The sequence below is a fragment of the Nannospalax galili genome, unplaced genomic scaffold, assembly GCF_000622305.1.
Source record: "Nannospalax galili isolate Female #2095 unplaced genomic scaffold, S.galili_v1.0 scaffold18, whole genome shotgun sequence".
NCBI lineage: Eukaryota > Metazoa > Chordata > Mammalia > Rodentia > Spalacidae > Nannospalax > Nannospalax galili.
The window spans coordinates 1,211,681-1,239,232 of NW_008346548.1; the positions used below are offsets into that span (position 1 = coordinate 1,211,681).

Sequence of the window (27,552 nt, forward strand, 5' to 3'; positions counted from 1 at the left end):
TGACACATCACTGTGCTTTTCAACTTGCTCCTTGAGCAAACTTTCCCCTGCCTTTATGGCACATGCCCACTTTATGGGATCTGTAGTATGTAGAAGAAGTTCCAGCAACATTATGTACATATGGTGCTCATCTTTTTTTTTTAAATATATATTTTTATTGAATTTTTGTGTATTTTATACAGAAAAAATCTCAACAATCTCAACAATCTTAATCATCTTCATACCCTTGTCCCCACTGGCACCCTCCCATACTCCCCCAGTGGAATCCATATACTCTGTCACCTTGTTAAGGCCCACTGGGTTGTCAGTGTCCCCAGCCATTCCCCAGTACAAGTCTGTCCACTGAGTCTAGTCAGCCTACCTATAGTCCCTTGTTTTAGGAAGATCAGCTCCTCCTCATCTGGCAGTAATCAGCTATGTTGGTGTTCATCTTTTTTCTTTCGGCTGGTCAAGTGAAGCAGTGGGAGTGGAGAAGGAACAAAGAATGCTGTGACTGGCTGTATCAATTAGTTGTAAGTGCCACTGCACTTGGACCAACCCATTTTTTTCAAAATGTACTGTGGAAATACATAATTGTACAATGTTAAGTATAAAATTACACAATCTGGGTGGTTCGGCTAAGAATGGCGAGAATGATGCCAATGCTGGTCTTCAAGTCCTCAGGGGCATTATTTCTGACCTAGAAAAAGTTCTTTATTTTTTTAAAATACTATTGTGGAAGTACACAATCCATTTTAAAGTTTGGTGCTACTATACATATAAAAAAGGAAAAAAGAAGCTTTCTATGTAAATGTAGCTAAAAGCCATGACTACTATTTGGTATGTGTATTTCATCAGTTAAATATACAACAATGGGAAGTGGTGTTTCTCGGATATCATTTATAACTGCAGCACAATGAAAGAAACTATAAACTACTAGAATCAGTATAATGTTCTTGAATGGTAGATTGTAATCAGAACTTTATCTGACCAGATTATTTAAAACATCTCCCTTATAGGTATGAAAAATGCACACAAATGACAAATGAACACACACACATTCCAAGCCTGCACTTATTTTCAGGGAAGAATACCCTGTTTGGTAAGTATTTTTACTTAAATGGCATAATCACTTTCAAACATGCATGTTGTGTTAGACCAGTATTTTTGTGTTTCAGAGCTTGGGACAGAGAGAAAATAGGAGGTGGGAAGTAGGGATTAAGTGTAGGAGACTGGAGTCAGGCAGATTTAGCTTTAAATCCAAGTCCCATAATTTATTAATAGTCTGACCTTAGGTAAAGTGTCTCTCAATTGCCTTGATCTTTCCCCATATGTAGAGTTTATGTGGGTTTGTACAATGATACCCATTTGAGAATTCTTTTAAATACTCCAAGTGGATTTTTCTAAATGCAAGCTCCCATGATTTAGTCTTAATAACATCTAAATGAATGTTTCCATTGATTTGTCCAGAAAGAAAGAATTGAGTTCTGTTTAGAAAACAACCTTTTCCATGATAAGCAGTAATATTCTCAATCTGGAAGAAAACTATATAAATATAAGATATTAAATATGCAATAATTTCATAGGGTCCAACTGGTATCTGAGAGGCGAGGAGAGGTTGAGATGGACTCCTTGGCTTCCTTCTGTCCAAAAATTTTTTGTTTCTCTATTTCCTATGGTTACCACCCTGAAACATGTTAAAATCTCAGTAGGGACTCTGTTTCAACTTTTCCTTTCAAAACAGAGTGAAAAGCTTAATGGAAAAAAATGTCCTTTCTAACTTCATGCCAGGCACAGTGTAAGATCCACAAACTTAAAAGCCAGGCAAATAGTATTTTATATGCTCCAAAACTTAGTAAGTGACACAATGCTACAAAATTTCCCGAATTTTGGCATGTGACTCAACTACTATGTACTGTGTGAGATGAGTCAAGGAAAATGGAACCATATGTACTTTTTTTGGACAGTCAATTCCTCTCTGCCCATCCAAAACTGTATTATTTTAAGAGATACTTGGGATTCTTTTATCAAAAAAGATCTAATTTTTAAAATTAATCAGGTAAATGACTGAAAGCTATCCTAGTAAACATAGGCAGAAATAAGCAAATCGACTTATAAAACCACGATTGCCTTAATTTTTAAAATCTATTCGTCTGTACTCGAAGAATTATTTAAGACTTATAGTGGAAAATCAGGGAAAATTAAGGGGATTTAAATGTTGGACTCATTGTTATCCATTAGTTATAGGCACCCTTTCTCCTCTAGGATGAAAGCTATTGAACTCATACAGTGAATGGGTGATAGCAGAAAAACAGTAATAAACTCCAGGGACATGTTAGTTTTTAGACCTAGTTGCAAAGATCTGCCTTCTATTTTTAAGTCTACATGCCGATAGTCCATCATATTTCTGTTAACTATATATGAATTTCAGTGGATTTAAATACTTTTCAAGTGTCCAATCTTAGCAAGAAGGAAAATGGACTAGTAACACTTGGAAAAATGACACAATAAAGGCTGAACCTGTGAAAGATTTCAAACAATAAAGTAATATAATTGCTATGGTTAGAAACTCAAATATCTGTCATGGACTCATATTTTGACCATTGTTTTCCAGTTGCTGGTATATTTTAGGAGGCTGTGGGAACTTGGGGGTGGGGCCTACAGGAGATGATGATGGGGGTGGCTTTGAAGGCTATGCTTCTCACTCCTGCGTCCTGGTCTACCTTGATGTGAACAGCCTTTATCACATGTTTTGGCTGCCATGAATTGAGTTGCTTTCTCATGCTTTCACTGCCAGGATGGAATGAAATCCTGATTCTGTGAGCTATAATAAGTCCTTGCTCTCTCAAGTTGCTTCTGTTAAGTTTTATGGCTACAGAGACATAAAAGTAACTAATATATTAATGTATGAAGTAAGAAGGACAAAATGGAAGAAGACACCATGGGCAAGAAGGCAGAAAGTATCCATACAGAGTTTTAAGGTATTTGTTCTTCATTTCATAAAGCCTCCCCCCCGCCACCTCGCTTTACAGATAACAGAAGTCGGATGTTTAATCACAATAGCTAACATGTGACAGATTTATATCACAAAGCAGGGACTATGATATTAAACATTTAAATGCATCATCTCATTTGAATTTTTTTTTTTTTTTTTGGTTTTTTTGAGACAGGGTCTCCCTGTAGCCCCAGCTGTCCTGGAACTCACTATGTAGACCAGGCTGGCCTTGAACTCACAGAGATCCGCCTGCCTATCTACAAATAGCAGACAAGTGTTATTATTTGTATTTTTCAAATGAGAGCTAAAGATGACAAAGATGAAACAACTTGTTTAAATTTGCAGAGTAACCAAGATATAAACTCTGATTTGTCTACCTTCAGTACCTAAGCTCTCCAGTAGTTCTTAACTCTCATTACCCATCAGAATTACAAAATATTTTTAAATAGCTGATCTTCAAATTACAGTCCAGAAGAATTGAATCTAAATTTATTGCATACAATCCCAAACATGTTTTGAATCTCTCATGCTCATGGTAACACCCAGTGTAGGTAGAGAAGCACTGCATTATGCAGTACTGACTATCATGCTGTTTTCTAAGGGATCAGAGACAGCATTGGAGTCCAGGTGTCCTCCGTCTCTCTGCAGTGGCTTTTCTTTGCATTCTGCTCACCTTGCTACACTCTGTCATCAGCCAGATTTGGAAAAATAAAAGGTATTGGGGACTTTTTAAACAAAATATTGCCACAGCAGAATTTGGTTATAGCTCACAAACCTGTTTACATCTACCTACTAGTCTCAAAGAATGAAGACAAAGAAGGCTCACATATGTTTATTGCTCCCACTCCCAAAAGGAAGTATGAGACTGGCCCTACAGGGAAGAGCTTATAATTTAAATTGGGGATGGGTTCCCCCTCTTCTTTCACAAATGTATTCAGAGCAGCTACTACATCTAAGGGGGAAAGATCCAATTACTGCTCTTTACAGTGCTGTTTCATGTGGGATCTCAAGGCAGCTGACAGTCATTCAAAACATAAAAGTAAAGTGAAAGGAAAATGTCTGTGGTGGGAAGACAGTGAAATTGTACGTCAGAAGTTCTAGGTTTGTGTCTGTGATCTGCCACTTTACTGCCATGACATGGAGACACTGCATGTCTTGATTCTCATCTCCCTTAGGGCAGTGAATCAAATATTGTAGTCCTATTCCCATTATCTGAGAACTTTCTTGAAATAAAATTATTGCTTTCTGTCCTAGAATCAGAATCAGAAACTTGCTGTATATGGAGCAATCTGCAGTTTAAAATTCCTCCAGATGATTCTGATCTCCTACGGAATTTCCTGATGCTTAAGGTATGCAAGGAGATTGTGCATAAAACTGGAGGATTTTACTATGATATATTCAAACCAGGAATCTCAAGTTCTATCCCAGAAATATTTAGAGAAACAATGTTCCAGCCTACATTAGTTAGATAATAGCCTCATTTCTGATTTTCATTTTGAATGTGTAGACGAGGCACAAGTCAACCAGAGGTTATGCAATTAGCTGGGAGTCAAAGAGAAAGCAAGGAGTAGAGCTGAGAAGGAAACCCCAGTGTGAACTTGATTCTAATTCAATCAAACTGTTCAGGTACCAACCACGCACCTTCCACTATACTGACAATGAACCTTTTAATAAATAACTTCTTATCCTTTTAGCTTAAAAAATAACCATAGCTTTTTAAAACAGATTGACACCTACAGTTCTGGGCTAAAGGCAGCTCAAGAGTCAATACGAATCACAAGCTTCCTACCTTGAGAAGGTGCAATTGCCCTGATCACTACATATGTAAAATGTGGACATTATATATGTCACTTGCAGCACATTTCTGATTAATACAATGGTGGGAAATGTGATAAACAAGAGTACTTATCTAGGGTTGAGCTTTCACATGAATATATGGATTTCTACAACATTATTTGGATACTAAGAAACAGAAACTAAATTAAAAAAAAATATTTTATTTATTATTTTATTTTATGTGTATGCGTGTATTGCCTGCATGTAGATAAGTGTACTCATGTTGTGCAATGCCCACAAAGGTCAGAAGAGACTGTCGGATCCCCTGGAACTGGAGTTACAGACAGTTGTTAGCTGCCATGTGGGTGTTGGGATTCAAACCTGGGTCTTCTGCAAGAACAGTCAGTGTTCTTGACTGCTAAGCCATCTCTCCAGCCCTGAGAAACTGAATTTTAGGAAATGCTTTGGGATGGTTTTTACCCACCCTCCTGATATAGCTACTAAGATGCCTGATACTTTACATGCAAAGGTGCTAAAAAAAAAAAAAAAGAGCAAGAGAATAGACTGTTAATGAAATTCTCTGATTATCAAAAGCACTTTGGAATGATGAGGTGGTAAATAATAGTAAGAGGAATACCACGAAGTGCTCAGGCACTGCAGCACTAGTCACCACAACAAATGCAGAAGAGAGCAGACATGAATCGAATTTGCATTTCATACAGCTGCTGTGTGTACGTGGAATATAAGGAAGCTAATTTTTCCAATAATACTGGTAAAATTTTGTTCAAAATCTTTTCTTGCTGTCTTCTCACTTTAAAAGTCTATATAGAAAACCCCCCTCTGTCCTAGTGAAATGGTGAGTATGCAAAGGAGGCTAGGAAAATGAGCGAATTTGCAGGCATGAAAAAAGCTAAATAAAAGGAAAGAATGAAGAAAATAGTAACACTATTAGAACATCTATGCAGACATACACAAAGATGATCCTTAAGAAATGTCAGAGAAAAATAATGCTAATGTGTGGCAAAAGAACTACAGTAAAGGTACAATATCATGTACCAAAACCACAGCCATGTGATCTTTCTGTCTGCTGAGCTATGATAGAGGGTTGCTATTTTTTAAGACAGAATCAGAGAGAAGAGTATAAAGTTTTGCTGAGTGTCATTATTGTTGCTGCTGAGTTTAGCTATGATGCTAACATTTACTTCATACCAGACTCTACTAACAATTCCATGAACTCAGTGCTTACCAAGAAGCTGTCCCCATTTTGTTATTTTCAATAATAGTTCAGAACTCAAGCACCTGCTCATTAACTAAATCCTAGTCTATGGTTAGTCTCATTTTGAAGAGATAGAGGAGATGACGGAAGTATGGAGAATCTGTTAGCTATACAAGAAGTGTCCAACTGGGATTCTGAGAGAGTAATGGATATGGTAAAATACCACCAGTCAAAAGGCCACTAGCCAAAAGGGCCACTGGTCAAAAAGATCATTAGTCAAACACAACTGAGCCCTATGGGTTGAATAAGCCAGGGGATACAATTCTCTCCCTTCCTTGGTTTTGTCCCTATGTCAAATAAAAGATTGTTTCTAGTGTATTTTCTGTATCTGGTCTGCAGGACTGGACTTGCATCTCCAAGTACATTTCAAATATCTCAAATTTCTGACTTGGAAGAAAACATCAATTTCCTTGGTGAAACTCAGAGAAAAATAGTATATTCACAAAACCTTTAAATATTTCTAGAATAGGAAAATGGAGAGATACCTACCATGTTAAGAAAAGGCTAATAGTAACCAAAACAATAACTTTAATAGCAATAATCTAGAATCTAGAGCACAACTGATCACAAGGATTCATGTGCATTAAGGGAGACTCCAAGACAAGGAGGGCTTTAAGCTTTATTTCCATTTTCAGGATTCAGCCAAGCTGAACTCTCTGGAAAGCTGTAAATGCTCTCACAACAGACTTTAGCATGAGATTGGGATGGATACTGGATGATGGCATAAGTACATCTCCCTTCCCCTTGTTCTGAAAGTTAATTATGAAACTGTGTGTCATGTGTCTTCATCCTGATTTGGTTTACTCAATTCTAGAAACAAAGCCAAGCTGATTAGATTGCTCTACGCAACTGAACACCTAGTGAAGCCTTCATGAAGACAATGTTCTTCCCATTAACCCTCCTTGGAGGGCATTATATTACTGTGCATTATTCTGCATTGCTGGTAAAGGATGGGCAGTATTTTCTTATGAAGAACAAGTTGTTCCTTTCATCAATTTTATGTTTTGGTAACTTAAAAACTGTAAGGGCTTGATCTTTTCCTCTTCAGTCCATTATTCCGCCCCCCCTTCCACTGTAGGTTATTCTGTTAATTATTTAGAGACTACCTTTGTCTGGACAATTCATCCCAGTAGAAGCTGGCTTATTTTTTTTTTTTTCCAACAGCTCTTAGTGGATTGAGACAATAGAGTCATGGAGAGGCAGCTGGTTTTAATAGGATTTAGGTTTCATCTGTGACAGAGATCATCCCCTCTATCGACTTTTCTCATTGCTGCCCATTCTATTGCTTGAAATGGCCACAGTGGTATTCAAAAAACTGGTAGGTAGTCACTGTTCAAACTATTCTCAAAACAGCTGTCACAAGCCTCACTTTACTCTGTTAGGATTAGAGTTGGTTTAATTTTTCTTGTGAAGTCATGTTATCAGAGAAAGAAGTCTAGAACATTATTTTTAAATGTGGTATGATTTGGATTATAATGTGGTTGAATCTATATTCAAAGCTTCTAAGTCTTCTAAATTTTTCACAAACAGGAATACAAATTCATACAAATGTCAAGATTTAAAAATATCCAAAGATATTTTCGCATATCAACAATTTTCAGGGAGAAAGGGGGGCATGGCATAGATATGAGCAACTTTCCTCCATATTTCTAAAATATGAACCATTACCTTTGTAATCCTTACATCAGTGAAAAGGAAAGTCAGATTACAAATAGCAAGTCAGGAAGTCCATCTAGAAGAGTGAGCTTTGGCTCATAGCACACTAATACTTTATGGAGATTCAATATTTTAAAAGAGAAAAAAAGTTAAGATACTTGAGAATAAGAGAAAAGGTAAAAATACTCAGTTGTCTCCAAATTTGTAAAACAAGGCAATATTAATTTCTTTTTAAAAGGATTTGGGGCTGGGAATGAGGCTTGGTAGTTTTCTTACCTTTTGCACATTTAAAAACTGAAAAGTAAATGAATCTACTTCACTATCAATCTAAAGGTATAAAATATTCAAGGCATACCAAAATTGATAACTGTCACTTTGCTGCCCTGGAATTGGTATGTCCTCAGTTTATAGTACAAATGTCCCATTACAGTGTGTGAGCATACAGCAAAGCACAGCCTTTGAAAATGGAAGTAGGCTGGTTTTTAGTTTAGAACCCTGATTTCCAACATTCAACAAGTCATTTAACCCCTTGACATTAAGATTTTCTCATCTATAAAATGTGAGAATAGAAAAGTATTTCACAGGTTTGTTCTAAGATCAAAATATTCAGAACAGAGAGGTCACTCAATAAATGGCAGCCAAATCACCACAAGTAGAAAAGTCCAAATAAAAAATATTTCTAGGATTGTTGCTGTCTTAGGTAGGTCTGGTATCCATGCTACAAGACCCAGTAAGCTCAAGTAATTTGGCCGTTTTAGCACTACTCTTTGGAGATTCTTTTAATGACATTTCCCAAAGGTCAAGCTAGCTTATACTTGTGTGGAACTGTTGCATTTAAAAGGGAGATTTATTTGGTTCATAAAATAATTCTTGCTCCTAAAATCCAGGATCATGGAGAACGTCTGCCATAAAGGATAAGAGTGATATTTTATAAAAGCAGGGTTTTAAAAACTATAGTAAAAAGTCAAGGCAGATTATCAGGAAAACAGCAAGTACCCCAAGTCAAAGCCACACTCTGAAGAAATATGCCCTAAACAAACAGCCTGCAGCTGAAGAAGAATGGAAAGACTTTCACCAGCTGAGAGAAATGGAAGAATAAAGCACAGTACAGAGGCCTCTCAGTAAATAGGTTAGAAAAGGCTCAAAGCTCTGATTATCAGGTGAGAGGTAAAAAGATGAAAGGATACCTCTTCATGAAATAAAGCAAGAGCAGGATTCTAGGAATCAACAGATTTTGAAATAAAATCTTTAAATCCTATGTTCCAAGGTGGTACTAGTTACAGGAAGTACAAGTATTGATGAGTTAAATCAGGACAGAAGAAAATATAAAGCCAAATACGGGTAGCTCTGAGGGGGAAAAAATAGGCAGCTTGGTACTCAACTGTCATCACAATTCACTTGTGTTTCACATCCCACTGTTTGTGACATTAACAGAATTTTGAATTTAGCAATGAACTATTTTTATATTGTGAATCTCTGAAGCCATTTTCCATATGTATCTATTGCAACTAGCAATAATAGCCTTTTGATCTTAACAATGCTTTCAATTAATACTATTCAAATTAGGGGTCACCTAAGAGTTTTCCAAGTAATTCCCCTTTTCTATCATTTCAAGTAAAGCATTATCTATGCTATCTATTTGCATTAACCCCAAATAATTTGGTCTTGGGTGTTTTTGGCTTTTACTGTCATTTTCAAAAGATTGAGTTAGTTTGGGATTTTGAATTGTATTTTCATTTAACTAGAATAATTACAGCAATCTTTCCATAAGGTATTTAAATAGATTAAATTTACTCATAGAGTTCCTACTGTGTGTTAAGCATTAAACAAAACAAATTCAAGTGCTATAATTTACAAAATCACATACATTAATGCATACTATATATTAACATATATAATGAGCTTATTGTCCACAGGGCTCTTTTATCGTTGTGTTATTAAAGTTGGCAACAGATACTGTTTACTGAGTACTCATCATATACAAAGATGTATCAAGAACTTTACTAGAGCTGGGCATGTTGGTGCACACTTTTAATCCCAGCACTAAGGGAGGCAGAGGCAGACAAATCTGTCAGGTCAGCCTGGTCTACACAGTGAGTTCTAGGCCAGCTTGGGCTACACAAAGACCACAAAGAGCAAAAACAACAAAATTCAAGAACTTTATTAGAGATAATACTATAGACCAATGAGATTATTGGTTCATGTTTCCATTTGAGGGTTAAAGACACAAATAACTTGTCTATCACTTAATTTGTAAACGTCAGAAGTGATAACTAAATATGAAGCCACTCTGTGAAAGTTCACATTCTTCCCATGATACAGTTTTGATTTTGATAGTGAAGCAAAGACACTGTTTTTGTTTGTTTGTTTTGTTTTTATTTGTTTGTTTGTTTGTTTTTGGGACAGGTTCTCACTATAAAGCCCTGGCTGGTCTAGAACTCACTATGTAGATCACGCTGGCCTTGGACTCACAGAGATCTGCCTGCCTCTACCTCCTGAGTTCTGGGAATAAAGGTATACCAAAAGGCACTGCCTGAAAAGGACACAGGTTTAAAAAGTTAACATAGGGCTGGAAATACTGCTCACTGGTAGAGTGCCTGTCTGGTGTGTACTGAGCCCTAGGTTTGATTCTCAGTACCAGAAAAATGAAAGATAACATAAATAAAAACTTTACAGTGCATTGGCAACTGTATTTTTTAAAAAATATACACTGATTCTAGTATATTATTCTCTCATCATTTACATTCCCATGGAATGTCTGAATTGATACTCGTATATTCAATTCAACAAACATATTTTGGGTGCCTACTGTGATGCAACTTTTGGGCTAGTGCTCATAGTTCATTAGCTATGCTAAGTCACATATTTGACTAATAAAATTTTCTTCTTGAAGATGCCCCTTTTAGATAAAATTATATTTTTTAACTCTTCTGCAACACAGATGTATAAAGGAACAGTGCACTTCCTTAAGATCATTGTAGCTTCAGATTTAGAAGTTTCTTTTAATAACACAAACAGTAAATTGCAACACTCACAGTTATTTAATGCATGATTTAAACCCAATTTCTACAAAGAAAGCGAAATTTGGCCTGCATAATATTATTTACATAAATCACACTATAATTTTCCACCTATAAAACATAGATTTTTAAAAAATTCTATTTAATTAATTAATAAATTAATTAAATTTATTTATATGAGTGTTTTGCCTGCACCTGTGTCGTACAAAGCCTGCAGAGGCCAGAACAGGGTGTTGGATCTCCTGGAACTGGCATAAAGGATGGTTGTCAGTCGCCATGTGTGTGCTAGGACTCAAACCTGGGTCCTCTGGAAGAGCAGCCAGTGTTCCTAATCATGGAGTCATCTCTCCAGCCCTTTAAAAACCTAGATTCTTAATATATGTTACAAAGACGATATCTCTGAGCCATATTCAGAAGGAAACATGCTTTCAATTATTTTGCTACTAGTGTTAATGGAATTGTACTGGATGAAATATATTTTCAAAAATTTCCTCTATAATTAGGTAATGACAGCAATAATAATAATAATAATTACAACAGGAATGATGGCATTTCTTGAATATTTTTCTGTGTTTCAAGTATTAGAATTAACAGTTCATATGCATTTTCTTACACATTTCTCAAAATATTGCACAGGGTAAGTAATGTTAATAATCCAGTTTTATAGAGCAGGCCACCTCAGAGCCAGGAGTTTAATAACTTGTCTAAGATGGCTGCCTGCAAAGAGATCAGGCCAGGATCTAACCAGAAGAAGCCACACTCTTTTATGTGCTGTAGGTGGTGGTTACGACAGGAACTATACTTTTTTTCCAGAAGCATGCTGCATTTGTGCTCGTCTACACCACTTGGGTTGGGACACATTTGGTCTGGAAGACAGCTAACGAGTCAGAGTTTGAGATGCTTCTATTCCTGCTGCTGTCAATTAAAATGTTCCCTTCTGAGGAGGCTTGACTGACTGGTTGAATGTTAGAACATAACATGTGCCCAGAAAAGGGCCTGAAGAATGTTTACAATGGCTTCTTTAAGTGGTGGATGAACAGGTAATTCTCCAGTTTTTTTCTTTTGTTCTATATTTTTTTTATTATTTTTATTTTATGTGTATGAGTGTATTGCCTGTATGTAGTAAGCACACCTGTGTCGTGCAATGCGCACAGAGGACAGAAGAGGCTGTTGGATCCCCTGGAACTCTAGTTACAGTCATTTGTTAGCTGCCATGTGGGTGCTGGGATTTGAACCCGGGTCTTCTCCAAGAACAACCAGTGCTCTAAACCACTGAGCCATCTCTCCAGCCCCCTCCATTTTTTTCTTAATCATACTTTCCTATTTTTTAAAATCTTTGCATTATGGGCATATGTCATTGAGTTACTAAAGAGAAAATTAAACTACTTAGAAAAATTATTTTTGTTTTACTATGAAGTTGCTGATCTCAGTTAAAATTGCTCTAGGAAATAACTCATACTGCTCTACTCTCTGACCTTTTCTAGAACAGAGTTTCACGCCGAAGCCAGGAAGTACTGTTACCAGTCTTCTATGCTCTAGATTAAGCCCCTTGAAGATCAATTTTTTTCTTATCTCTCTCCTGGAGTTCTATGCATCCTGAATACCTGCAGCAAGTTCAGTAAAAACAAACACAGCACACAGTCACTAGAACTAGCAAAGAGCTGAAAACATCCTTAACTGACTTTGCATACTTATGGTCTTCTCAGGTAATTGTGTCTACTCTAAAATTTTGTGCAGATTCCCTGAGAAGGAATTTTCCACAAGAAGACTGTCCTGAATTGACTGGTTTATTTCTGGACACATTCACACACACACACACACACACACACACACACACACACACACACACACACACACAGAGTAAAATAGAGGGAAAAACAGAAGAGTCATTGGGAATAGAGGAGGCCATGTCTCAAAAATGAAGCACATTCTTTTTATACATAGATTGCTTTGCATTTTTATTTAGTCCTTTTACTCCTATCTTACACCCAAATAACATAAACTCTATAACAGTCAACATTTTGTTATTTGCTATTATATCTCTAATTATAGCTCTAATTTCTAGGAAAGGACAGGATAGCACTAAGCACATTTGTTTCAATAAGCACATTTGAAAAAAAGAAACATCTAAATGTTATTAGCAAAAACAATGAGTCTTTCTGTAAGAAACAGTATATTTTAAAATGAAATGGAGATCTTTTTCAAAGATTAAAAACTCATTCAATTTTATGTCTTAGAGGGCTTTATACTGAGTTCAATATTGTATAACTGTATTAATTCAACTGTGAACCTAAAAATTTTAGCCACTTTTGAAAGAGATGTATCTTTGCTCTGGAAATTGTTATTGATTATCTTAAAGCTGTAATGAAATGCTTCTTCTAAAAAATAAAAAAACAAAAACAACAAAAAAGGAAACGAGAGGGAGAAAACATAAAATTCATAATGCTTCTTACGTTATAGAAATAATCAGGATGGTTACTAACAAACTTCCAGGAAAGCATAAACCAACAAAGAAATTGCAAGGTTTCATCCTGCTCCTTAGTTGGCTGCCCAGCTAATTCCTTCACATGTAGTACATTCCCTGTAGCCTGTTGATGCCCAACCTCTGCTACTATTATAATCATAATAGTAATGATAGCAGTTATTAAATGCTTTTCCCTATGAGCCAAACATTGTGATTAACATTTTATATGCATTATCATATTCATGCAATGGTTTTACATTTATGTATGCATGTGGGGAGTGCATATGTGGAGGTCAGAGTACGACTTGTAGGAGTCAGTTCTCTCCTTCCATCATGCGAGTTCCAGAGGTCAGACTCAGGTTTTCAGCTTGGTGTTAAGTGCCTCTACTTGCTGAGCCATCTTGTCAGTGCTTCAGAATTTTTTTACATTTATTTGTTGTATGTGTGGGCATGTATGTGCCACAGGGTAAGTGCGTGTGGAGGTCAAAGGACACTTTGCAGGATTTTGTTCTCTACTTCTACCATGTGGATTTTTTAGGAATCTAACTCAAGTTGTCAGGCTTGGTGGCAAGTGCCGTTACCTGCTGAACCATCTTGGTGGCTCGCATATTCATTCCTCAACATATTGCCTAAGGTAAGGACCATTAAGAATTCAATTTAGTAGAGAGCTACAGTGAGACACCAAAGCCAAATAACTTGGCTAGAATTATATATACAGAATAGAAATAAGCCAGGACTTGGCCCCAAGGAGTATGACGCTTATATGTACTCTAGGTGGAGGTTACGACAAGTGTTGTAAGATGTTTGTTTAGGAGACTGCTGAATTTATATTTAGAACTTGTGGAGCAAAGAATCCCAGGTAAGACCAGCTTGAACTTCTTCATATTCAGTCTCATGTATCAGCAAAGCAGGCTGCCACCATGTAGGTGCCAATATCTCTTGTAGACCAATTCAAACACCAGAAGGGCAAGGGAAGGAGCCATTAAGTGGTCACAATGTCTAGTGTACTCACAAACATTTCTCTTTTCTCTCAAAAAGGATACTGATAACAAATCACTGATTTGTGATGGGAAAAAACTTATTTAGAATTTAACAGTACTTCCCTCAAACAGTATTTTGAGAAATGAATATGGAAGACAGTAAGATGGTTTAGCAGGTGAGAGCATGTGCTACCAAGCCCGACAATTGAATTTGATCCCTAATTAGGAATTTAGGAATCACTGTGGGACTTCCTCTCATGAAAACTTTAGGGGGGCAGTCTCCCACTGGGGACAATGAAGGAGCCTACAGGGATTTCTTATGTTTAGAACCTTCCAAGTTGCAATAGGGTCTTATTCTTTGAAGTTTCAATCAATATTGACTTATAGTGATTTATACAATGTAGAACCTAGGATTAATACATAATATCAAAATGAGCTACCTAGAAATTCTGATTTCTTAATTTGAATAAGAATTCGAATATTCTAGTAATATAAAATTATCCTATTTATGAAATCCTTCACACAGAAGACTGACCCTCTTTTATTTTTCTTGTATCTTTGATAGTCAGACCAATATAATGGTTTTCAATAGCTGATTTTTAAGAAAAAGTTTTGTCAGATAGTGATATGTGACTTAAAGGCTTCAAACAAATTTAGTATTTTTCCAAGATACATTATTCTAGTATTATCAGTGGGCAGAGTATTGAATATGCATTGTTTTGTTAAACATTAATATTATGAAATTTCACCAATTGTAGTAGAGGAATCTTAAACCATTTTATGTTCAGATACTAATTCATATTAAAGTTACAATTTTTAAACACCAGTTTTCAAACTTTAATGTGCACAACTAACCTAGATAGTGTTCTAAACTATAGATTCCCCTGGTGCTACCTTCAGGTGCTACCTTTATATTCAGAAATTCTAAAACCCAGCCCAAGAATCCTCCTTTTAATGAATGCCTTAGTATTCCAGATGTAAGTAGTCCTTGTACTAATTACTCAAGATTGGGATCCAAGACACTTAAATAAATAAAATGTTATGCTTCGCCTTTTAAAAGAGAAGACTGGCCTATTAAATGTGACTTAACAATCAAAATCACCTGTATAAAGACTAGATAATTTGCTAAGACTTTTGAAGAGCAAATGCAAAAGTAAGAAATAATAACTTTCAAGGGAGAAAGGGTTCTTTTAAACTTCAAAACGACAGCCACACAGAAATGTTTGGTCCAAAATTTAGGAAGGTAAATGTAATTCAAGAGATTATTTGATAAAATTTGTTTTAGTGATTATAACAAAGTAATCTGAATCACTGACTTGTCCTAACAATATATATTTATTCACATGAAATAATCTGAGAATCTCTTTTCTCCCTAACTCCTTGTTTTCCATAAGCACTTAGTCTTATCAATATGACAGCACTCATATCCCTGATGTCCACTCCTGGTCTTCTCCCCCACTTCCCCTCTTCCTCACTTCTTTTCCAGAAAGCTGGGATTACTCAACAGAGTAATTACAGCCAACATTCATTCTACCTGTGGCCTGACCTTCAGGGCACTGTAGCCCAAAATTATTTCCAATAGATGATTTTTTGGCACCTTAGTGTTGACTTCTCTAAAATTCTGCGTCAGTGATTTTTTTTCAGAGTTTAGTGATAGATAATAGAAATTCCTTATTTTTATGACTGTTATGATTTGCATAACTTATTTGGCTTTTCTTTTTGACTTGGCTGCAGAAAGTTGAAAGGGAACAGTACAATACTTCACTGAAAAGTTTGTGTGTCCACCTCACAAATCGTTCTATTTTATATCCTTAATTTGTTGTTTTGCTTCATTTGATCTTTATTGCCTACTTATAATTCATACACTTTGCTTTACTGTTTGTTTATCTTCTCAAGCATGTAAATTCCTTTATTGGAAAAAGGTATCAGAAATAGCAAAATTAAAATGTGTATCTGTGCGTACATACATGCACATTTGGTATAGATACCACACACATCCAAATCTCCAAATTAAAATTAACCTCCTAAAACAACAAGAAATTTCTCATAGCCTTTGGACTAATAGATTATAGATTGACCTGATAGATTCATGTGTAGTTCTGCACTTTATGGAGGTATAAAATTAAAATTCCATTGAGGTGATCTATAGGAAACTGGACAGTCATTTTCTATCAGGCCATTAACTCTGACATCCTGTTATTCTGGAAATCAGGTGTAGCTGTTTTAAAGTTTTTGCATTTAGTCTTTAGACTATTAAAAAGAATCCTTGATTTAATCAGCTTATCAAGGTGCATGATTTTAAAAATATTTTTCTTAAAAATTATATATGTATTCATGGGAGGAGTTGGAGGAGAGGGAGTGGGCGTGGATTTGATCAAAACACATTATATGCTTATATGAAATGTTCAATAAATTTTTTAAAAAGTTAAAAAAATTATATATGTATTCATGATACATATGTATTTTCTTAGATTCTTCAAGAAAAACACTTCAGTCCTTGTGTTCCATCAATACTTTAATTAAATAATTTTCATTAAGCAACAAAGTTTGAAAAGTTATCTCAACATTGAAAACTTATATTCTGGCTGAATTTCATCTCCTTTCTGCATTTTCCTGATAGTGACCAGCCAGTCTGAGTCTGATTTAGTATTACTCAGGTATGGTAGAATTCCTTTTGGAGACAAAACATCTTATAATGATAGCCCTCTTGGTCTGTCCTTACATGACCCCTACAGAGTGGTCAGATTAGTACTTAAGTATTATTATATTTGAATCTAAATATAATTTTTGTTCTTTCATTCATTTCTCAATTTCAAATCTTTTGAGATGCTAAAGGAATACAGTACCATCTGGGAATAATGCCAATTTGTACTTGTTTTTTGTTTTCTGTTGCTGGTCCCCCAGTATGGGCAACCAATAGCTGATTCATACTTCCATTACATCACAGTTGGATTACAGAAGTGCTCTTTAGCCTGGTCTCTGAATGTCTTTTGCAACTCATTTGTAGATAGCCAGGAAACTAGCAGCTGGACTTCATTTTTGTTCCAACAGTCACCATTTTCTGTTTCTAAGTCTCTGTGAGTTTTGGGATGGATGATAAGTCCCAAACTCAAGAAGGTATTCAAATTTATTGGGTTAAAGAAGAGGGAAAGGATCAGCACTAAGTTGCTATAGGCTCATGTCATTTAACAACATTTTGCATTACTGTGTGGATATCAGAATGTGATCATTGTATTTTCCAAAAAGTATCCAATCAAAGCAAGTAGTTGCAAAACAATTCTAAAGAAACCAGAGTTCTCAGTATTCTTTAGATCTTTTGCAGGACTCTGATTCAATTTTCAAGTCTTTCCAAGCTCTCATAATTCTGTGGTATTCATAATAAAGCAGGCAGATGGTTTGTTCTCTGAACATATGCTTTAAATGCCCTCTCTGCTATTTCAAAATAATGGACAAAATTTGCCCTCCAATACTCACAAAAACTTTAAGGAGACTGGCTGCCTCTTGAAATCTGAAGAAATGTGGTCCAGTGGGAATTAAATAAAAAATATATTTTCTAAAGTCTTTTGAACTCTATTCTACAGGCAGGCGTTTCAAAATTAACTAATTTTAAAAAATAAAATAAAATACAGTAAGGAAAAAAATCCCAAGAAGAAGTACAATATTGCATGGTTCAAGGAACAGATTAGAAAGCAAAAAAAAGGATTTGCTTAAATTGAGCCTCCTTAACTCTCACAAACCTTATGCTAGCTGCTTGTGATTTAATCTGTGTGATTGCCAGATTTTCCATTTTATTATTATTCCTATTATTATTACTATCATGTCAATGTTTCATTGTTAAAGTACTTTGCAATTATTAATTAGTTAATTTAGCCTAAATTATGTTTATGCCTTTGTTTTAAATCCATGCTATTCATAGTTATTACAAGCCTTAAATGTTAGTTCGCCAGCCAATTATTTTCATTTCAAAAACAGCTTGTTGTCAATGATAGCACATTTTCTAGGTTTTCAAAGAATATGTAATGCATCCTCAGGAGATATATACGTATTGTGAAAATGCTGTTCATATAACTTCACTTATAAAAAGTATTGCTGTTTATTAATGTATGTTTTATACAAGTTCTCCATACTTTTATATTTCTATGTACTTAAATTTAGTTTGAAAAAAAATCTTTAAAGTAGTCTTTTCTATCTTACAATGCTCTCAAAACTCAGGAGTCTAATCAACATTCCAGACTGAACACACACACACACACACACACACACACACACACACACACACAGACACTTTGGTTATTATAGAAGCCTGAACACTAAGCAACTAACTATTCCTAAACTTTCATGTTCCTGTAGACATTCTTAGCAAGGACTAGCTGGGTCCTAATGTAAAACAGTGTTTATTTTAAAAAATAAACTCAATAGCTTACACTTTTCATAATCAACAATGTTGAAAATAACAACAGATCTTTAAATTCAGTCACCATTTTATACATATATCCACAAATATCTGAGAAGAACAAAAAAACATGCTCAGGACAAAACATTAACATATTCTTTTGCTGATAAAGACAAACAACTTCGAAAAAATCCTCTCCTTTTCACATTTCTAACTTTCACAATAAATGCAGCACGGAAACTAAATTCTCAACTTAGAAATAGGCTGAGCAGTATTCCAATAAACAACTTGATTTAAAAAAACTCATCAGGCTAACAGTCGTGCTCCCCCATCTTTCCCTTGCTTCCCCTGTTCTTTCACTTCCCATGCACACACAACCACACTTACCTGCACAAGTCTGAAACATCAGTCTATGTATTTTTTTTGAAATGTACTCTGTACCGATGCATTTTTCTGTGTTTCTTTCTAAACCTCGGGAATGTTAAGAATTTAGGAAGAGAGCCACAGCTTAAGAGCGCAATTATTTGCCAGTAAATACTCAATTTGCTTGTCTTGTGATTTTTCTTCTAACTTGCATATTCAATAATCCGTCCCTGACTGCGTCACGAGCACAAAAAGTCTTTTCTCCAAAGGAGAACACTTTTGCCAATCAACCTTCAGCCATGCCAGGGCACAGCTCGTCAGGATGATTTGTTAGCTTTAATTAATAAATCCTGTTGCTAGACATTTTCACAAATAATATAGTGAGACTGAGATGAGGGATAGCTATGATTCAGGCTGATAAAAATACAGTGGAAAGGGGGTGGGGAGGGGTGGGGGAATTCAGATGCCGTTTATAAACACCTCTAATCATACTCTTTCAGTTTACAATACAGAGGACACCACAGCTGAATTACCACGTTATGTCCACCAATTTGTATTCCGATGGAAGCCATATGTTCCTCCACTTTTATCTGCTAGGGCTTCCCTGGTGCCAACACCGTCACAGGGCAGACAACATTTACAAGGGAGATCTCTAGCCTCAGGATTGCAAAAGTTTACTGCAGGGTGAAGTTGAGAAATCAGACATATACGGTACTTCTCAGTGAGCTTGTGTAAGAGTCTGGAAACAACAGAAGTATGAGTTTTGACTGTCAGATTTTCCCTTACTCTGCTGAGTGATACTGGAAATTTCATTTAGCTTTTAAAAAAATTCTCAGGCTCTACCCTCAAAACAGTCAGCAACAATGGGACATTTGTTTATGTATGCCACATTTATTGACTTTGAACTATATGCCACACATTGTATTTAGAGGCTAAAGATTTTGCTTGAAAGTAAGACACTCCCAGCTAGCTGACACAATTCATGTATCTTTGTCAAACATAGAGATAAGGTGTTGGAAGAAAACAACAAAGCAGGCAGTGTGCAAATAAAAATAAAGATTAATAACACCTTCTATGTGGTTCCAAGTCACCATTGAATCACTTCAGCCCATATGCAGAAGGCATGCAAACAGTGAACAAAAATAAGCAAACAAACAAAAACCCAAATAGGCAAAACAATTGTCTTTTCAAAGATTAGAAAATGTCCTTCAAAGTGACTAGAGCCTTCAGAAGCATATTGATAGGTTCATGGACAATTCAAAAGGATTACAAATACTTGAGAAACAATAAAATATAGAGCAAATAGTATTCGTGTCCCTGATCTCATGCATGAAATGGCAAGTTTACTAATTTATTGGATATATTTTTTGAGCATCTATTCTATTTCACATAGGAAATAATACTGGGTATGGAGAGATGAGTAAGACAGCATTTGTCTTCAAAAGTTTACAATTTAGTTACTAGATTCTAAAAGGCAAAATTCACACCTAAATAGAAAACTTAAAGCACCATAGTAAGAACAACATACATATGCACGAAAGCACAAAACAGGGCTTAGAGATGATGCAGAAATTATTTCTGAAGGTAGAATAGGGATATTCATGGTAGGAAGCACACTATGGTGAGGCAAATCTTTGAACCCTCTCTAGGACTATTACTAGACTCAGAAGTTCTAGGAATTAAGGGATTTAGTTAAGGGAATTAAGGGAATTAAGAATTTAAAAATAAAATTATTAATGAAAAAAGACCTCCTCAAACCATAATGTCTTGTGATCATCAGAAAAGCATGTAGCACCACCAGCACAGGGATAAACAGTGACATACACTGTCCTCACTTTTCAATGTATGTCTGGTGTCTCAGGAAATAGGAAGAACAGTGATAAATGTTGCCTTTTTGTATTTTCCAGCCCGTATATCATCAGTTTGCATGTGTATAGTTGATCACTTCTGTTTGCATTGTAGGAGACCATAAATGATATTTGCATGACTATTAAATGAAGGGGGAAAATATCTATCTATTTAGTGGTCACATTAATACACATAGCCAGAGAGCACTTGCTAGGGCAGTTCAAAGGTTGCAAACAGTAAATGGTAAAAAGAAATAATATCCCAAAGTCCCAGCATTGCTTCTTCAGAGCTTGGTAATGCTCTTGGAAACCACATGAAGATGTCAGGAATATTGAACATTTGTTTTATGTTATATTCAAGATTTAAAGAAGTATATAGAATATCAAACTTACAGATCAATCATATGTTTTAGTAGTTAACATTATTGAGTACTTACTAGATGTTGGTGGTTGACATAGGAAAGTAAAATTGTTTAACCATCACAGCAAAAAATTATCAGGACAATTCTATCACTATCTTCATTTAATAGATGATGAAACACACAAGCAGTAGAGCCAGATAGGAACTAATATTTTAAATATTAAAAGCTTAGTAACAAATACCTACCAAAAATCAGTTTCATTATTTTATAGTCACAGTCATACATAATGTTTATGCTAGTATTTGAAACTAAGAAAATCAGGTGTTTTGAGTTTATTTTGTGAATGAATCCAAATACAATGAGAGGCATCACTCACAAATAAGACAATAGTAACATTGTATGCTATCATCAGGCTAGTAGGTTACACCAGCAGAAAACTGAGATATAGATTGTGTTGGACATAGTTTTAGGTAGTTAAAAATTCAGTATCAGTCCCCTTTCACCTGATTCAAACTCAATACAATTTTAGAGAGAAGTTGAGAGTCATCTACATCTTTAGAAACAGAATGAGACAGTGGTTAGAAAGAGGGAAGGGAGACTTTGGGTCAGAAAGACTTAAGCCTGAACCCTAGCTTGGTCACTTATTAGCTACATGCTTTGGCTTCTTATATAGGTGAGTGACCTAAGTTTCCTTACTTCTACAGTGGTATGTTGTAAAGATTAAAGGAGGTAATATATTTAAGATGTGTAGCACTGAAACTAGTTGAAAAGTGTATAGTCATGGCATTTGGAGTATTCAGAGTTAGGCATAACACATGTAATCAAGATTTACTATTTCTGGATCAAATGACATAACACCATCAAAGCCTGCCTTAAATAAATGTAAATAAGTCTAACTGAAAACAAATTAGATTTGGTAGTCTGATTGTTTTCCTTTGAAGATGTCTTTAATATGACTGAAATGGTTGTGTTTAAGAAAATAGCTGACAGACAAAATACAGACACAGGTTTTTAGGTTTATAATAAATTATTTTTGCAAGTAGTTAATATATTATACTTAATTATATCATACTTAATCATATTTTACTTAAAGGATATCAGAAGTTATTTGGGATTTCCTGAGAAGTCACCACTCACCACAATCACATCGCCACCACGCCACTATGGAACATTTCTATCTCCAGACACTCTGATGCCCTCTCCATATCTTTCTATCTACACATTGACTTAGTGCAGTCATCTTCATTTAATGACCCAAATTATGGAATAAATATTGATGGAACATGTTTAGTTATGGCTATAAAACAAATTCCAGGTCAAGTGGTTATATTTCTTCATGGGAGTAGAGAGGAATGGTCTAGAGGGCTTTAAGGGTTGCTTTTCACTTACTTAGATAAATCAAGACATTTTATGTTTTTTTTTAAAAAAATGATTTATTCATTTTTATTTTTGTGTATGAGTGTTATGCCAGCATGTATGTAAGTGCACCCGTGTCAGGCAATGTCCACAGAGGACAGAGGAGACCACCTGGAAATAGAGTTACAGAAGGTTTCTAGCTGCCGTGTGGGTGCTGGAAATCAAATCAAGGTCCTCTGCAAGAGAAGCCAGTGCTCTTAACCAGTGAGTCATCTCTCCAGACACAAGTCAATGTTTTTTTAAAAAGCTTTCCTTTAAGTAAGCACTGTCTAGGTTCTCCCTATTTTATGGGCCCTGGTTAAGATTAGGTTTGTACCAGGAAGCCGGAAGAGGACTAAACGACTGTCATCTATGATCTGAATAACCATATGAGTAGGACCTGCAGTTAGAACTTTCTGGAATCTGTTTTTTTCTCAACCGCAAATCCCAATTTATAGAAAGTAAACGAATGTAAGCATTCTTGTATTCTTTCTCTAAGATATCTGGATTAGCAGCAACTCACTTAAGTTTTGGCCTGGTTGGGTCCCTGCTTCCTTATCAGTTGTTTGAATCTCTAGATTAACATAGAGAAATAGCTTCTGGCTGAAAATGATAATCAGAAGGAATTACAGTTATTTAAAAATAGAGTTATTTTATAACTCTTTCTGAAATAAATTCCATATACCTTATAATTTCTAAACTTACATGTTTTGCTTACATATATAAACAGCTAACACCCAAAAATGGTTAACTAAGTGATACCTACCTAATAAAGGAAGAAAAAGTAATTTAATCCCACTTTCAAATCTGAATTTATGTCTAAACAAGAAGTTTTGTGCTCAAATATTCAACCAGAAATAAATAAATCTAGTTATATATTTATTTGAGGGTTAAAAATCTAAAATTTTCAAAGCCGGGTGTGGTGGCGCACACCTTTAATCCCAGCACTCTGGAGGCAGAGGCAGGCAGATCCTTCTGAGTTCAAGGCCACCCTGGCCTACATAGTGAGTTCAGGTCAGCTGGGACTACAGGGAGACCCTGTTTCAAAACAACAACAACAACAAAAAATCTAAAATTTTCTTTGAGCTCCTTGCAAGTTACATACATGTAAAAACTAGGATTATCTAAAGTGAAAAATAGTTTTCACCAGAAAACTTGCTTTAGGTAGCTCACAGACTGAAGAAATCCAAGACTGTATCAGCTTCCCTGCGACCTTGGTATGATATTTGCCACAAGTCACTTCATATCCTTGTATGGCTCCATTTTCTGTCTTTTAGCTGTGATCTTAAATCATATTATCAAGACATGGAACATGGCAGAATGAGGGATAGAGAGAGGGCTGGGGCACCCCTCAACTCTCACCAGTGAGGCTTCCACGTACATCAGAGTGTGATGCACACAGAAGGCCCGAATTGGCCAAATTCTGGAGAATAAGAGACTATATAGAGTGTAGGATGGGACTCTTATATGGGACCTCACCCACCTCTGGCTCAGGGACCACTGCAGAATAGGAGACAGAAAGACTGTAAGAGCCAGGGTTGGAGCCTTGCTTATGTGAGCCTGTGGCAGCAGTGGTGTCGCTCTACGGACCCATGTCAGCTCAATTAAACAAGGGGCCAAAGGGGAGGTGAGAAACAGGTGGCAGGCCAGCAGTAGATTGAGAACTATTTGAGACGGACTGCTGCTGGTGAGGGAGAGTATGACATACGACCACTGGATGGGCTGACTAGACTTCAGTGGACACATTTACACTGAAGGACATTTGGGTACAAACAGCATGTATGGCAGAGTGAATGGGGCTTAGTGGGGGGATAGGGGAGGCATGAATGGAGGAGGGAGTGTGGACTTGAGTGGGAACTGTGGTATGAAATTTAAAAAGCCCAAAAAGGGGGGAAAGAAATACCAAAAAGAAAGAAAAGAAAAAGAAAAAAGATAATACAGATGAAGTGGGGTGTTTTTTTTTGGTCTGGTCTTTTTGTGACAGGGTCTCCCTGTAGCTGTCCTAGAACTGGCTGTGGGGACCAGGCTGGCCTTGCTCTCACAGAGATCCACCTGCCTCTGCCTCCTGAGTACTGGGACTGAAAATGTGCACCACCACCATGCCCAACAAGATTAAGTGTTTTGATCATCTCAAAGGGCATATGCTAAAGTCCTAAATTCCAGAGCATCAGAATGGAAAATTAGGTAGGCAGAATAACACTACTGCCTTGTGCAACCTTAACTAACACGTTTAGTATGTCAGTATCTCTACTTTTTGGCTATATAAGAGATATAGTTATTTTTATGCTTTTTTCAAATGGTATACTGAAATGAACAGAGACTACTGTATAATCTATTGAAATTTTAAATAAATTCTCCTGAAGATGATGTGATGGCTACGTTAACTAGCTTGGTTAAATATTTTCAAAGTGTACACAGATCAGAATACCACACTGTTTTTAATAAGTATATAGAATTCTCATTTGTCAACAAAATCTGCAACTGAAATATTCACCACAAATGATGATATCCAAGTTGATTTTCAATATATTAGAACAGTGTTTAAAGTATGAAAGCATACGATGAAGTAGATGTTGGCAAGCATATTCAAATACTTAGAAGGAAGACTATTACAAAGCAGGAGCAGTATTGCCTTTTATTTGTGTGGCTGGCTGCATTTATGGTAGATCCAAGACCTCAATAATGAGAAAAGAGAATCAGAAGATGTGATTTTTAGCAGACTGTTGAATGATATACAAAATAAAATGTATTCATTAATGAGTTGGCAGAAATGGCACATATGTGCTCTTAGAACCAGAACTGTTGAGCAGCTTTTCATGCTTGGCAGAACTGTGTTCCTGAAGTGTCCCCTAACTACTCCCTCCCACCTCTTTTTTTTTTTTTTTGCCTACACTGCCAGGTGGGAGTAATGACCACAGGAAAGGACAAAAGAAAACAGAGGCACTCACCGTGGCAGGAGCCACTACAAGGATCAAAGAGCTGATTCAGCCATGGCTGCCAAAATGAGAACTGGAGTGGGAAGCTCATCAGCAAGGGACTGTGAGAACCTCACAGGCCACCCTGATAGGCACCTGGGGCTGCAAGCCCTTCATCCTGCTCAGGAGGACTACCTGTTTAGAACTAAATGTCCACATTTCCTTACCCACTCACAGCCTTTGATCTTAATTAAACTGCAAGCTAATATTATATTTATTGAATGATCTTAGTCTGATAGACCATACAAATCAGACAAAAGCTTAATTGCTGTCTACTTGGATTTTATACTTTACTGAATTCTGAGGAGGTCTCTTATCTTCTTTATTAATGGGTAAGCTCTTAGGCAATTTCTAGGCAATATAATCAGTTTCAGCATCTTTATTAGTTATATTTCTTTAGTTTTAGTTATACCTCCATATAAAACCCCAATTATCCAACATTATCATAGTCACTTCTAGGCTTATCTCAACTTAATGTAGTCTAAGAACTCAGAAGAAAGCAGAGCCTTTGGGAAAATGAAACAGACGTGCATGGTACGAAAGAGGACTTCACTTGCCAGGGAGCTCTAAGCGTGAAACCTAGATCCTCACATTCATGTTAGAAGAGAGGAGCAACACTTTCAGAAGAAAATACAATGATAGTAAGAAACGATGGATCTGCATCTCAGAATGAGAAGCTGAGAAAGTGAGGGAAGGGTAAAATAGCCACGGCCAATAATTATGTACAATTTACAAGTATATCCGTAATTCAGCTTTACAGCAACCTATGTGGTAGAACTGGGTTCAAAAGAGGGTTCATGGTTACAATGGTTTGAATTATGGATTCCTAAAAGTGACACACTGAAGTCCCAGTACCTCAGAATGTGGCCTGATTTGGAAATTAGGACAGAGGAAATATAATTATGTAAGATAAAGTGATATTGAAGGTGGCCTATAATCAACTATGACATGTGTCTTACAAAAAAAGAGAGATTTGAACAGATGATACCCACACAAAGATACTCTGTAAAGATGAAAGTTGAGATCTGGAGATGGCTCCACAAGGCAAGGGCTGCCAGTCAACCACCAGAAGCTAAGTGAGAGCCATGGGATGGATTACGTCTCAAGACTCAATCTAAATCTGACACAACTAGTATTTAGAATGGAGAGAATAAATTTCTGTCTTATAACCATATAGTTTATAGTGCTTTGTTATTGTAGCCTTAGGAAACTAATCTGATAATGATGATTAGATAACCAGCATGTAGATATTAAATCAAATTCAGAGCACTTTAAAGAGTCATTGAAGAAATGTCATTAACATGCTTTAGTAGAAGTGAAGCATTCAATGCTTGAATGGCATCTTGATGATTATGTGCAACATAGGTTTTTAGTTTTTGGTAATTCAGGAGGACATTTATTTAAAAAACAAAGTGGTTTGAACTCCACAGACTATATCAAGAGTCTTCATCTTTTAAGAAACACTTTACTAGAAAATAAATATGGAATTATTAGTTTATTTAAAATGCACAGGTGACTGAAGGTGAAATGACTAACAAGGTTACCAGTAGGGAAGAGGCTACCTTGTAAGCGAATTGCTAAGACGAGAACTATCAAAAAATGGTGAATGAAACTAGATCACAATAAAAAAAAAAGGTCTACATGAGAAGTTAAAGACAATTCTAAGTGTGAGGGATACTTGGGACAAATTAAAGTGTGAAATGAATGAGAAGAAGGGTGGAAACAGCAGCAAAGTACAAACTGGTACTTTGAAGACAAATCATTCCAAAATGGACTCAACTAAATCCTATGACATCCTGCACAGGCTGGGGTTTTAGTGTAGTGTTAGAACTCTTGCCTAGGATGCATGAGGCCCTGGGTTTAACTCCCCAGTGTTATTATTATTATTTTTTAAAAGAAAGAAAAGCCTCTCTAGTGGACTGGATAGAAGGCTCAGTAATTAAAAGTAATTGCTCCTGTTTCAGCACTCAAATTGAGCAGATCTCAGCCACCTGTAACTCTTGCTTCAGGAGTTTGAACACTCTCTTCTGGGGGGAAGAGAGGGGGAGAGGGGGAGAGGGAGAGAGGGAGA

The 27,552-nt window shown here is 36.1% G+C and overlaps 1 protein-coding gene across 8 annotated transcripts in view; it reads right to left on the reverse strand.

Annotated features, from left to right (window-relative positions):
- Zbtb20 (zinc finger and BTB domain containing 20) overlaps positions 1 to 27,552 on the reverse strand; it is an 843,460-nt gene that overhangs the window by 418,366 nt on the left and 397,542 nt on the right. The window contains exon 1 of one of the 8 annotated variants that reach the window (XM_008842868.3): positions 18,927 to 19,085. The exons of the other annotated variants lie outside the window; for them this stretch is intronic. The gene's annotated coding sequence lies outside the window, so the exon portion shown is untranslated. Of the gene's footprint in view, positions 1 to 18,926; positions 19,086 to 27,552 lie in introns of those variants that run through there. 8 annotated transcript variants of the gene reach the window in all.